This window comes from Hylobates moloch, unplaced genomic scaffold (assembly GCF_009828535.3).
Source record: "Hylobates moloch isolate HMO894 unplaced genomic scaffold, HMol_V3 SCAFFOLD_1, whole genome shotgun sequence".
NCBI lineage: Eukaryota > Metazoa > Chordata > Mammalia > Primates > Hylobatidae > Hylobates > Hylobates moloch.
Genome location: NW_026652276.1, coordinates 34,819,353 through 34,832,809, shown reverse-complemented (window position 1 = coordinate 34,832,809; position 13,457 = coordinate 34,819,353).

The window sequence follows — 13,457 nt, the reverse complement described above, 5'->3', positions numbered from 1 at the left end:
CATTTGGGCCAGACGCGGTGGCTCACGCCTGTAGTCCCAGCACTTTGGGAGGCCGAGGCGGGCAGATCACGAGATCAGGAGATCAACACCATCCTGGCTGACACGGTGAAACCCCGTCTCTACTAAAAATGCAAAAAAAATTAGCCGGGTGTGGTGGTGGGCGCCTGTAGTCCCAGCTACTCTGGAGGCTGAGGCAGGAGAATGGCATGAACCCGGGAGGCAGAGCTTGCAGTGAGCCGAGATCACACCAGTGCACTCCCGCCTGGGCGACAGAGAGAGACTCCGTCTCAAAAAAAAAAAAAATCCTCCATTTGTGCCATCTAAATGGGAGAAATAATGCCTCAATGCCCCCCTCAGAATGCTTCACAATTCTCTCCTAACTCTCTTCTCCTCCCGCTTTGCAATGCTCAAAGATTGTTTGAAGCAAATGTGGTCATGCTTTATACTGTGTCATTTCATTTTGGCTTCTCCCAACCTGGGCATCGTGGAAGGTATGCCCTTAGCTGCTCTGCCTCCCTTTGGTCATTATTTGGGAAGCCAGTGCAATCTCATTTGATGAAGACCAAAAGGTAGCATAACTCAGAGAGGCTTACTCCTCTTACCCAATTTGTCCAAATAGGAAATTCCACACAGCTCTCCTTGTGCCACATATAAGCCTCAATCCTTTCCTTTTCTGTGATATCAATTTTCAATCTTTGAGGAATATTCATGTTAAAACAATCTTGTTTTGTCCTTTCTACATGTTCAAAACTATTATCTTAAAAAACAATTTATTAAAGTACATACAAAATATCTTTAATAAAATTTTAAAATAATATTGCTTTCTATAGTATTGTTTGGACACCATATTGTTTGTGCTGGATTCTGTCAGCTTGGCCTAAACAGGAGCAGATGATATTAGCTCAAATGATATCAAATGTGCTTGAAAGAATATAGAAGTTCTAAGGCACGTAGAAAAATTTTCTTAGTTAAAATTACCAAAATCTACCCAAAGTATATGAGATGTTCTCAAAGAACCCACTTTACAGAGGGATTTAGAGTAATATATTTTTCAGAATTTAAGGCACTTCTCAATCTATTAAGAAACAGTTACTGTTACATTTATCACATTTTAAGGGAAACTATAATCTTGAATATTGTAACATTTCAAAAGGTGATACAATAACAGGCCTTTTTGTGAACTAGTAACAGCATTAGCCAAAGGAAAGCTAAAGAGTAAGGATTGGTTAAATATAACTTTCTTCCACACTGCCCTGGGGTAACTGTTGTCCTAAGTGACCTTTAAAGATAATTTAGAATGGAAACGGATCTACTTTAGTAGCTTTACTAAGTATTTGACAACCTAGAATTTCCCCTTTTTGATTTGTCTTCACCATAGCAACCTTCTGATCTGTGATTTCCTCTTTTGAATGAACTGACTTATATGAGATTTCCCTTTGTAAACACATAGTATCTATTTTTATTTATTTGCATACTTGTTCCTTATTTCTTCTATTCCAGAGAGGAAGTATGAACAAATACAATAAAATACAGGAACTACAATACAAAAAAATAGTATTAAATAAAAGACAGAAGTCAAATACCAGAGGATAAGGGAGAAAGAAATATAATAGATATACATTGTTATTCTAGCTCCTTGTAACTTTGCTTAGTGTGAATCAATGCCCCTAGAGCACAGAATCTCACCTATTTATGGTTATGTACTGGAAAAAATTTTCAACATTGCTATATGTTTAAAAAGTTTATGATAAATTCTTTAAAAAATTAACTTTTAAGTCATAGAGAAAAGAGAAGGAGGCAGCAAATAAAGGGGAGAAGGAGGAAAGGGAAGAGAAGTGTGAAAGTAAGACCAGTTTTGAGTGAGGGCGTGTGTGTGTGTGTGTGTGTGTGTGTCCACACAAATGAACCTTCTTTTCTCATTTTGATGTTCCTTCTGCAGGTATTTGAATGAAGCTAGTTTAGAATAATTTATTGAATGCTCACTAAGCGCTGAGTGCTGTACTAAATACTCTTGCATGATTCTCTCATTTAATCCTCCAAACAACACCAGGAAATAGATATTATTGGCATCATCCTTATTTTATTAAGCAGTTAAGTAAATTGCTCAAAATTACAGAGCACAGAAGGAGTACAGCCTGGATTTGAACCCAATGAGCCTGGATTTCAAATTTTAGAGTCCTAACTTTTAAGCTGAAACTAACAATAAGGGCAAAAGTAATAAGGTCCTCAGAACATGTCTGTGTTTTTTACTCCTTTTTTGCATCCCCTAAAACCTGGCACCATGCTTGACACAGAATACTTAATACATACTTAGTACATGATTATATGTCATAGAAAGAAACAATAGTACTCATTTGGTTACATTTTTCTCTATGTCCTCCATCCTTCCTGCATGATTTCTATCCATTTGTCCATCCATCCATCAATAAATACAATGCAAGGATCCATGATGACTTATGAAGAATGGAACGGGTTCAAAGATTAGGGAGATATCAGCAAGAACCATATATATTTAGAACATGTAGATTGCAACCAAAATTCGAATAAAAATTTTTAATGTTTTTTGCTTCTTAATGTAGACTTAGCTTTAAACATTTGCTATGTCAGTGTTTTCTAAAACTTGCAGTTATTCTGTAACACATCCCAGTCTCTACATGTATCTGAATTTTACCCACCCTTCTGCAGATTTAACTAATTTCTCCTAATGTTTGCAGGACAAAACTAAGGAAATGTCTAGACCCTCAGGGTAAGGGAAGCCCCTAGAGACTGGCATGTGAATCACAAACTCAAATGCTTATGGACCAGACAGGTAACCTCAATGAGTAAGGTGGGCCAGGTGAAGATGTTGGATAATTGGAGAAGGCACATTCCATTTAAAGGAGATGGCTACTACTCAACTCCAGCCATCTGTGACAATACAGATCCACCATGTGCTGCTAGATCATCTTATCTTTCAAAGAAAGCAAAAAAATAAATAAATAAATAAAAAAGATTTTTTGTGTGTGTGAAATCTCGTGATTTTTAAATTTTGACAAGGAATCCAGATATACAAGAAAAAAAATATTTCGCAAAGAACAAAAACTACACAATAGCGGACCAAATTTGGCCAATGGGCCACCAACATGTGACTTCTGTGTGAGTACCCACCCCTTCCTCAAAGCAGTAGGGGTGACTACTTGTTGGTCTGCTTAGCAACATCCTTCACCAGGAATTATCCCGCCAGTTATGGCTTAAGCATTTAGGCGAGCAGGGGCCCCCATGCAACCCACCTGAAGGAGGCCATTCCATTTCCAGGTGGTTCATAGTCATCTCTTTCTAAGACTGAGCTGTAGTCCAGCAGACCTCTAATTTATTCATATTGGGGATATTCTGTCTTCTGTAGCATCCCCAAAATCATCTCTTTTCTTTTTCATATACCAGCCCTTAAAGAATATGAAGGCAATTATCAATTTTCAGTGACTGCTGTGAGGAATAATAGAAGGAAATCTATTATTTCAAGTGTGGTCCAACCAGTGCAGAGGCAGAGTTGGGTTCTATTTTCCTTTGTTTCCAATACTGTATTTCTATCAAGGCAACCTAAATCTAATTTTGTTTTGTAAGTCCATCTCATGGTTAACTTATATTAAGTTTAAAATAAACTAAAAACCTTTTGGTCATTTTTTAACATGTGCTACTATAAAAATAGGCCTCCCTCATTCTTGCTATTTTACCCCAAAACAGGACCTTTATGTGTACTTATTAAACTTCATCTTTTTATATTTGGCTCATTTCCTTTCTGTCAAAATCTCTTTTAGATTCTTGATTTTATGGTCTAAAACATTTGCTATCTTTCTCGATTCCATATCACCTATAAATTGGATAGGCCTGATAATAACAGCTAACATATATAAAGTTTGCTATGTGCCAGGCACTGTTCTGAATGCTTTACATATATTATTTCATGCTCACAACTGTCTCAATTAGCTACTAATCATATACCTATTATACACATATAAGAAAACTGTGGCACAGAGATGTTAAGCAACTGATCCTGGACCACACAACATCTAAGTGATAGGAACAGGTGAGGTGACTCCAAAGCCTGCAAGCTTAGTTGGTATCCTTTGTTTTACCCTATCAGATCTCAGAGGGCAATGTAGACAGACAACACTAGAATGATAAACCCTTTTAAAAACTGCCCTCCTGTAATCCCAGCACTTTGGGAAGCCAAGGCGGGAGGATCACAAGGTCAGGAGTTTGAGACCAGCCTGGTCAATATGGTGAAACCCTGTTTCTACTAAAAATACAAAAATTAGCTGGGCATGGTGGCAGGCACCTATAGTCCCAGCTACTCGTGAGGCTTAGGCAGGAGAATCACTTGAACCTGGGAGGCGGAGGTTGCAGTGAGCCGAGACTGTGCCACTGCACTCCAGCCTGGGCAACAGAGTGAGACTCCATCTCAAAAAACAAACAAACAAAAAAACCACACATAAATAATAAAAATTGGCCGGGCACAGTGGCTCACACCTGTAATCCCGGCACTTTGAGAGGCCAAGGCAGGCGGATCACAAGGTCAAGAGATCGAGACCATCATGGCTAACATGATGAAACCCCGTCTCTACTAAAAATACAAAAATTAGCTGGGTATGGTGATGCGTGCCTGTAGTCTCAGCTACTTGGGAGGCTGAGGCAGGAGAATCGCTTGAACCCAGGAGGTGGAGGTTGCAGTGAGCCGAGATCGTGCCACTGTACTCCAGCCTGGTGACAGAGTGAGACTCCGTCTGAAAAAAAAAAAAGCTCTATTAAAATGCTAAGAGCATAGATTATTATTCCCATTTATCAGATAAAAAAGCTGAGGCTTGGAGGTTAAAGCAACTTGTGTGAAACCACGTATGAAGTTGTGGCAAAGTGAGTGCTAGTCCCCACATCCCTTGCACTCTTTCCACTGCCTAACTTTATCTCCAACGTGCTGTTACTTCAAATCTGATTAGTGTTGGAGGGAGAGCTACCCATGCTATGGCCACTCATTAAGGGCAAGCATTTTCTCCCTGGTGGAAAATGCTCCGGATTATTTACGCCCTTCCCCTACTTTTTTTCTTTGCTGCCAGAATCCTAATGCTCTGATTGAAATATGTTCAGTTAAATATATACTTGCCCGGCCTCCCTTGTAGTTAGGGATGCCAGGGGCACAGTTCTGGCTAATAACATATGAAAACAAGTCTTCTGGTATGCATTAGTTTTCTAGGGCTGCCATTGCAAAGTACCAAAACCTGGATGGCTTCCAGAAAGGCAATGTATTGTCCCATAGTTCTGGAGGCTAGAAGTCTGAAATCAAGATGCTTGTAAGATTGGTGCTTTCTGAGGGCTCTGAGGGAAGGATCTATTCCAGGCCTCTCTCCCTGGCTTGTAGATGCATGCTCCCCATTCACATGGCTCTCTCCTAGTATGCATGTCTCTGTGTCCACATTTCCCTTTTTTATATTGGGTTAGGGTCCACCCTAATGACCCCCTTTTAATTTGATTACCTCTGTAAAGACCTATCTCCAAGTAAGTTCAGATTCACAAAGAACAAAAACTACGCTGATTCAGAGGTACTGGAGGTTGGGAAAAACATATCTGGTTCTGGAGAGGACAAAATTCAACCCATAATGAGGGGGGCTGGTATGGGTTGCTGGGGAAGCTTTTGCTTTCTTTGTAAAAGGGGACAACCATGGTGTGCCTTCCTTCCACTGCCCCTCCTTCTCTCTGCCTTATATACTGCCTCAGTAGTTGGAGCTACCCAGCCATGTCATGATTATGAGAGAATGACCCAGAGAACTAAGGAACTGAACCTATACCAGAAACTGCCCGAGTCAGGGTATCTTGTTACATAAGAAAAATAAACCCCTATGCTAAAAGTCATGTAGTTGGGTTTTCTGTTACTCATAGCCAAACACATTCCTAACATACTACCATTCTCAAAAATCTAGCTTTGTATGATTTTATCAAATAATACCCCAATTAATCCAAAGTAATTATCAGACTATGTTTACAAATGATTTAGATGGAGAATGGGGTTGAGTAAATCAAGCAATGAAATGTTTTGAAAACAATGTCTAAGAAAAATATGTTCACTGTGAAATACTATACAGCCATAAAAATAATGCAATCATGTCTTTTGCAACAACATAGATGCTGCCGGAGGCCATTATCCTAAGCAAGTTAATGCAGGAACAGAAAACCAAATACCACATGTTCTCACTTATAAGGGGGAGCTAAACACTGGCTACTCATAGACTAAAGATGGCAACAATAGTCACTAGGGACTACTAGAATGGAGAGGAAGGGAGCGGAACAAGGGTTAAAAAAAAACTACCAATTGGCATCTATGCTCAGTACCTGGGTGATGGGATCAATCATACCCCAAACCTCAGCATCATGCAATATACCCATGTAACAAACCCACACATGTACCTCCTAAATCTAAAATTTTTAAGTTGAAATTATTTTTTAAAAAGTATGTATGTTGAAAGCTGTGCACCAACAGCTTCAAGCTTCCTATTGTTGCTTGTTTTTGAAGGTGACTGGTGTCTTCCAGGCCCCAATGTTGTTCTTGAAAAGCCAATAAAAAAGATCCTGTTTGCTATTCTTAGCATTTATATATACTAAGGCTGGTGTGAGAGAGAATGAGGTCATGACTTGTTACCCTCAACGGTGGACATTTTAGCAAGTCCCTCTGTGCACTTTGATGATTGAACATGAAATCATCTCTGCAGTTAAATTTTATTGCTTTAAATGCACCTCTGTTTCCCTTCCCATGCTGGGTCCTGTAATGATCTTTCTGGAGTTTGGAAAGTCAAAGAAGTCTGACAACGGTGGCTGTTTTGTCTCCAGATATTGTGAGCGTGAAAGAAACCACTGGGGACAGGGCAAGATATCCTGCCAATGAGACAGGTAGGATGTCCTTTGAACAGGACAGGGCCTAGGGTAGGGCAGGGAGTCACACTCTCAGTGCTGTGCAAGCTCAGGCTTAGTGCCTGCAGGCCCTGAAGCTGGGTGCCTCTTAAGTGTTCACCCTGGACGCTTCTCTTGCCTCTCCCTAGTCCTAGCCCTGCCTCTGAGTAAGAATAATCTCTAATGGACACCATTATCCTCTTGCACTCATTTTAGTTGTTGTATGTCTGCTTCTAGGTTCTAACCTGGACGTTTTAATTAGTTTTAGTTGAACAGCTATTTTTTAAAGCCATAATCCTGAGAACACATTGACAGAGGAAGGGATTTTCATTCTTTCATACCCAGGCATTTAATATTTTACAATGGTAACTCTAAATAACTGAGTACCTAGGTTTGAGGCACTGTACTCATATTGCATAGGTGTGTTGCATATATAATGTGCAAAACTCACGAAGAAATTCTGCAACCTAGGCATTCATAACCCAACCAAGAGAGATGAAATGCCAGGCCCAGGCCCCACGGAGGAGAGGGCCACTCTCTAACATAAAACTATCTTGCTCCAGGTCGACTTGCTGCCTGTTTGACTCCCCTCCCTTTGGGCCTCAAAATCTCTGCTTTCTAAACTTTTCTGGTATTAACTCCCTCAATCACCACAAATACTGTCTCTATATCTCCTGGTCAAATTTTTCTTACTTGACTAAAAGATTTTATTATTGCTTTGCTTCTGTGGTTTCTTTCTCTTTTCCACTCAAAAAAAAAAAAAAATCATTGAGTTGAGAGTAGATCAGTATGTCAAATTTTCTCAAAACATTCTTTAAAGCCATTTTCTGACTTAAATGTCTAGAAGGCAGAGCTAAATGGGGCCACCAGGTAAGAAAGCAGGACAGCTCCACACACTTAGGGGGAATGAGGAGGGAGAAAATGGAAAGAAAAAGAATCTTATTAGGTTTTGTAGGTCAGGGAAATCCTTTCTAGCCTGGATTTTAAACCTTCTGAATTTTAATTGAAAGTATTTCTCCAGGGTATTTACTTTAACATGACTATGCACTCTCAAAAAAAATTCCCTATCCATATAAGAAAAATATTACAAATTCCAGGAAGGCAAAATTGCATTCGAAGGAAGAATTTGATGATGTGCCCTTTCTACTTCGGACAGTAACCATGAAATTGCTGGCAGCCACAAAAGCTTCCAGACTTCTATTGAGCATCTCTGCTGGGAAAAACATAATGCTTCAGGCTATGATACATGACTCCATACTCCCAACTAGGAATCACCATTAATTCTTAAAAGAAGTGAGCAATATTCCCCTCAAGATTTGTGACCATCCACTAAAGAAAATGTCCCCAAATTTGACAGTAGAAGATTGGTTTAATCTGGGCGCTACTGTTAGAAAGGTATGAAAGTTAATGAACAAAACTTGACGTCTCCCTGATTTCTCCAGTTTTGACCTCAAATGCAAAATAATGCTTGTTCCCTGTATAACACACACACACACACACACACACACACACACACACACACACACTCTCCAAAAGATAGAAATTCTCAGTTCCTCACTTATAACAAGCACAGAATCAAATGCTAAGTGTTAACCACTCATCTTTTAAAAATTCATGTCTACAGTGTACATCTTGGCCCAAACTAGAAATTACTTTATTCTCTTTTTTCTGCATGTTGACTTTTTATCATAACTATAACATCATTCTTAGTAATAATGAGGATTATAAGAATACACTGGTTTAAATAGTGTTATCTGTCTTTCTGACTCAATATATATTTTTATATTGTATCTCCTTATCTTCATTGCATTCCTATAAAGCAGGTTGCTTATCATTTCTGATTTATAGATGTAAAAACCAGGGCATTGCAAAGCAAGATGATATGAGGTCAAATAGTCATGAAAAAATTGGTCCTTTCACCCACTCTCTATATTAGAATTAATTCACTCCCCTGAAATTCAGGAAATGGGCCAGGGCGCAGTGGCTCATGCCTGTAATCTCAGCACTTTGGGAGGCCGAGGGAGGCAGATCACCTGAGGTCAGGAGTTCAAGAGCAGCCTGGCCAACATGACAAAACCCCATCTCTACTAAAAATACAAAAATTCGCTGGGCTTGGTGGTGGGCGCCTGTAATCCCAGCTACTCAGGAGGCTGAGGCAAGAGAATCCCTTGAACATGGGAGGCGGAGGTTGCAGTGAGCCTAGATCGCGCCACTACACTCTAGCCTGGGGACAGAGCGAGACTCTGTCTCAAAAAAAAAAAAACAAAAAAAAAAACAAGAAACAAACAACAACAACAACAACAAAAAAAACAGACAGAAAATGGAGTGTAACAATATGTAAGAAAGAATTTTCAGTTGAAAAAGTGATTTAGCCTTAGAACATGTTTCCAAATTAAGGGTCTTTCTTTCAAATTGCCTTATAACATAGGACAGAAAACGGGGTAATTGGGTGCTTTCAAAGCTGACCCACCTGAGCCAGGGCATTTTAGGACAACCTTGTAAGAATTCTGAGTCAAATTCTTGTGATGCTATGACTAAGTTATCATGCTTTGGCTGCTTTCCCCCACCTCTTACTCAGATTCCCCCAGCCTCCTTCTTAAGGAGAATCCCTTTAACCCCTCCTAGGAAATATCCCTTCCCATAGCACTTCAGAGTCTTTGCGGCAACTCCGCTGCAATGTCCCCACTTGACACTGTGCTTCTTGCTGTGGTGTTAGGGCTAAGTTTTCCTTTCATGGGACTCCAAGCTAGAAGTTGTCTCAGCACTAATGAAAGATGCACAGTATGTCCATTGCTCAGTCAGCCGTTCTGATCCACTGCTGACGTTGGAGGTGTTCCTTGTCTCCAGGTTGCTGCTTGATTCGTGGGAACCACCCCCAATCCCCCTCCCACTTTCCACTCAGGTTCTGTTCTACAAGTCTCAGAGATCTCTGCACCACAGGAGACTCAGAGACAACAGTATATGGGTATGGTCATAACCTTCCACTGTCAGCATGTAGAACATAGGATGATTCAGCTCCACCATGAAATGAGAAGATAGAGGGAGGGAAACCATCCACTCTCTACAACCTGAGAGACTGTTAACCTCCCCGCTCAGCAGCCGTAGGGTAGGAGTGGCACTAACCGATCTAATACTCCGGTAGTCAGGGTTCTAATTCTAGCTGGGGCACTTTCTTTGCCTCAATTTTTACATTTAGACCTAACAACTTTTTTTTTCCTGGTAATGACTGTCCGACTGTCCATCAGCCACATGTTCCTAGATTTTAGTATAATATTTTTACTGGGCGGTTATTGGATTTTGGTCCTCTAGCATCTGTAACTGCTTGCTTTGGTAACTGTACTCTGACTTTCCTCTGAGAACTCCGTCTGCTCTAGTCACAGCCCAAGAGCTTCAGGATAGAGTTGATGTCTTCTCAGCTCCAGGTATGAAGCATGCGAACCGACCCTGACCCATCAGCAGTTCCTATTTCCTTGGGTTATGTGGTTGATGCAGAGATGGGCAGCCAATCAGAGTGAATTTCAGAACTTTCCTAGACGCTGCCTGAAGAGACTTGCTCTAGCTCCATCAATCTGAGTGTTGGGTGTTGTCATGCTTGGAGCCTAAAGCCACTGAACCATATCACATACAGTCTGAGAATGAGCCAGCCTACGAGAAGCAATGAAGCAGAGCCAAGAAATGGATCCTGGTGGCTTTGTTGAGGGCTGAATCACACTGACCTGAAGCTGTACCTGTTCTTGTACCTTCAGAAACAAAACCCTTTTGCCGGGTGTGGTGGCTCACACCTGTAATTCCAGCACTTTGGGAGGCTGAGGCAGGTGGACCACCAAGGTCAGGAGTTTGAGACCAGCCTGGCCAACATGGTGAAACTCCATCTCTGCTAAAAATACAAAAAATTAGCCGGACGCGGTGGCAGGTGCCTGTAATCCCAGCTACTTGGGAGGCTGAGGCAGGAGAATCACTTGAACCCAGGGGGTGGAGGTTGCAGTGAGCCAAGATCGTGCCATTGCACTCTAGCCTGGGCAACGAGAAAAAAATTCTGTCTAAAAAAAAAAAAAAAAAAAAAAAAAAGCCAGTTTAAGTTGTGTCCTCTGTCACAATGTCCATAAAAAAATCTACTAACTGATACACTATCTTACTTTTTCTCACTGCTTATATTTTCATAAAAACTGGCTTAGCCAATACACAGTTTTGTTGTGAACTGCAAATAAGATAATGCATACAAAGGAAATTTCAAGAAATTTGAAAACATGAAAGATTAGTGTCATTCCACCATAAAGGTAACCTCCTCTTGCTGTTTTTTTCTCTTCGGTCATGATATTTAAAATCTGATTCCTGTGAAGAAGTTGTGCAAACCGACTTATGAAAGAAGACTTAGTCCATTAAAGGTTATTTGGCTGGATTTTTCTTTCCTTCCTTTTGGAATTGAGCTCAGTAAAACATAAGCCCAATTGAATGAGCCTCTCATCCTAAATTCCTGCTAGTCCCTAACTGCCCCACCTCCTATCACCAAGTTCTATCAAATACTTTTTAAATGTCCAGTTAATCCATTCATTTCTTGCCACTACCTTAAATAAGGTTCTCATTATTTTTTCCTGAACTTGTAGTGTAGGCCACTGAGGGAGGAAATGCAAGAGGCATTTCAGCTTTAGTTGGAATATTGGTTATATAATTGCTGCCTAACAAATTACCCCCAAACTTAGTGGCCCAAAATAACAATAAACATATATTATTTCACAGTTTATGTGGGGTAGAGTTTGAGAATGGCTTAGTTATATGGTTCTGGTTCAGGGTCTTTTATGAGGTTATAGTCAGTATATTGGCTGAGGTTGCTGTCATCTGACAGCTTGACTGGGGCTGAAGATCTGCTTTCAGTTTAGCTTGTTCACGTGCCTGGCAAGTTGGGGCTGGTTGTTGGCAGAAGGCATCTTTCATGCCACATAGTCCTCTGCATAGGGCTGTTGAGGGTCCTCATGACATAGCTGCAGGCTTCCCCTAGAGCAAATGCTGCAAGAAAGAACAAGAAAGAAGCCACAATATCTTTATGAACAAGCCTCAGAAGACACGCTTCATCATTTTCACAGTGTTCTTTTGGTTACACTGATCAGCCCCATCTAATATGGGAAGGGGTACACAAGGGCATAAATACCAAGAGACAGGGATGTCATCTTGGCTACCACAGTTAGGAAGTAGCTACCAAGACAAGTGTCATCTTGGCTACCACAGTTAGGAAGAATGAAAATGTCAGTTTGGGATGTTCAGTTTTGGATATAAACTAGTTCAACAGTGTCAAGGTAGAGATGGACAGTAAAGAGCTGGATTGATGGGCTGTAGTTCAGAACAAAGATAGGCATTGGTGAAACCATGCCCCAGAGAGTTAAAGAAACCAAATAACAGAAATTTTTGAGTTTGAGGGATGGCAGATAAGAAAAGAAACAACTTGTTGAAATGCTGAAACTTCTTCCACCTATGAAATTTTAAAAACTGACTGAAATTCGATTGAAACCAATATGGCCAACTGTAGTGTGCACAGAACAAGCTTGCTGATGTTGCAGCCCAAATTTCCATTGCATGTTTCATACTAACTCCCCCCAAATTTGCACATGCAACCCATGAGGTAGCATAAAGAGATAACTGCACATGCCCCAGGACTTTCCAAACCTTCCCCTTCCTTCCAACAATCACTCATGAATCCTAGAATCCACCACTAGACCTTTTCTACTAAACATACTGCCTTAAACCAGCACAAGAAGACAGATTTGAGGCTGGACTCCTATCTCCTTATTGGTTGACCTGTGGTAAAAACTTCTCTTTTCTCACAAATCTGGTACCATAATTTTGGCTTCTAGTGTATCATGCAGTGAGGCCCCTGTGTTGGTAACATGAGGATTCATCAGCACAAGGATAGCAGCTGAAGCCATGGGAGTGACTAAGATCACCTGGGAAGAGTGAGAACATGAAGGACTGAACTATCAATATCTAAGGATGGATAGGGAAAGAAGAGCCTGCACAGAAGACTGAAAACTATGTAGGGGTGGAGGGAAAGCCAATATATAGCAATATCATGGAAGGAAGGAAAATCTCCAAGTTCCCACTGAATTCTAGAATTCTATGATCCCAGTTGACATCTATAATGATAGTGGGTTTTGCTAAGGGACTGATACAAGTAAAATAAAATGGGGGAAAAAACAAAGGTGCTTAAAAGTTGATGTCTACTGGATTAAATGTCTCATTGTCTTTGAAACACAAATGGAGAATTATTTCATTTTTGGTGGAGGTGATAGATTTTTTTTTTCTTTTGCAAGTTGAATGTTTTGTTTCTCTACACATTCTGTCCATATATTTCCTCCAAAACTTTTCTGGTCATTAAAAGAATACTGATTATTATCTGAAATATCAGACTTGGTTATCAACCTGTCATACTCTCCTCCTGTCTGTTGAGGCAGTAATCATTCAATTATGTCCTCTGAGATTTTGGAGGTTTCAGAGTCTCTAGACCACCAGGGGGTTTAGGGCACCACGGAATAGCATAGTTTATAAGAATTCTG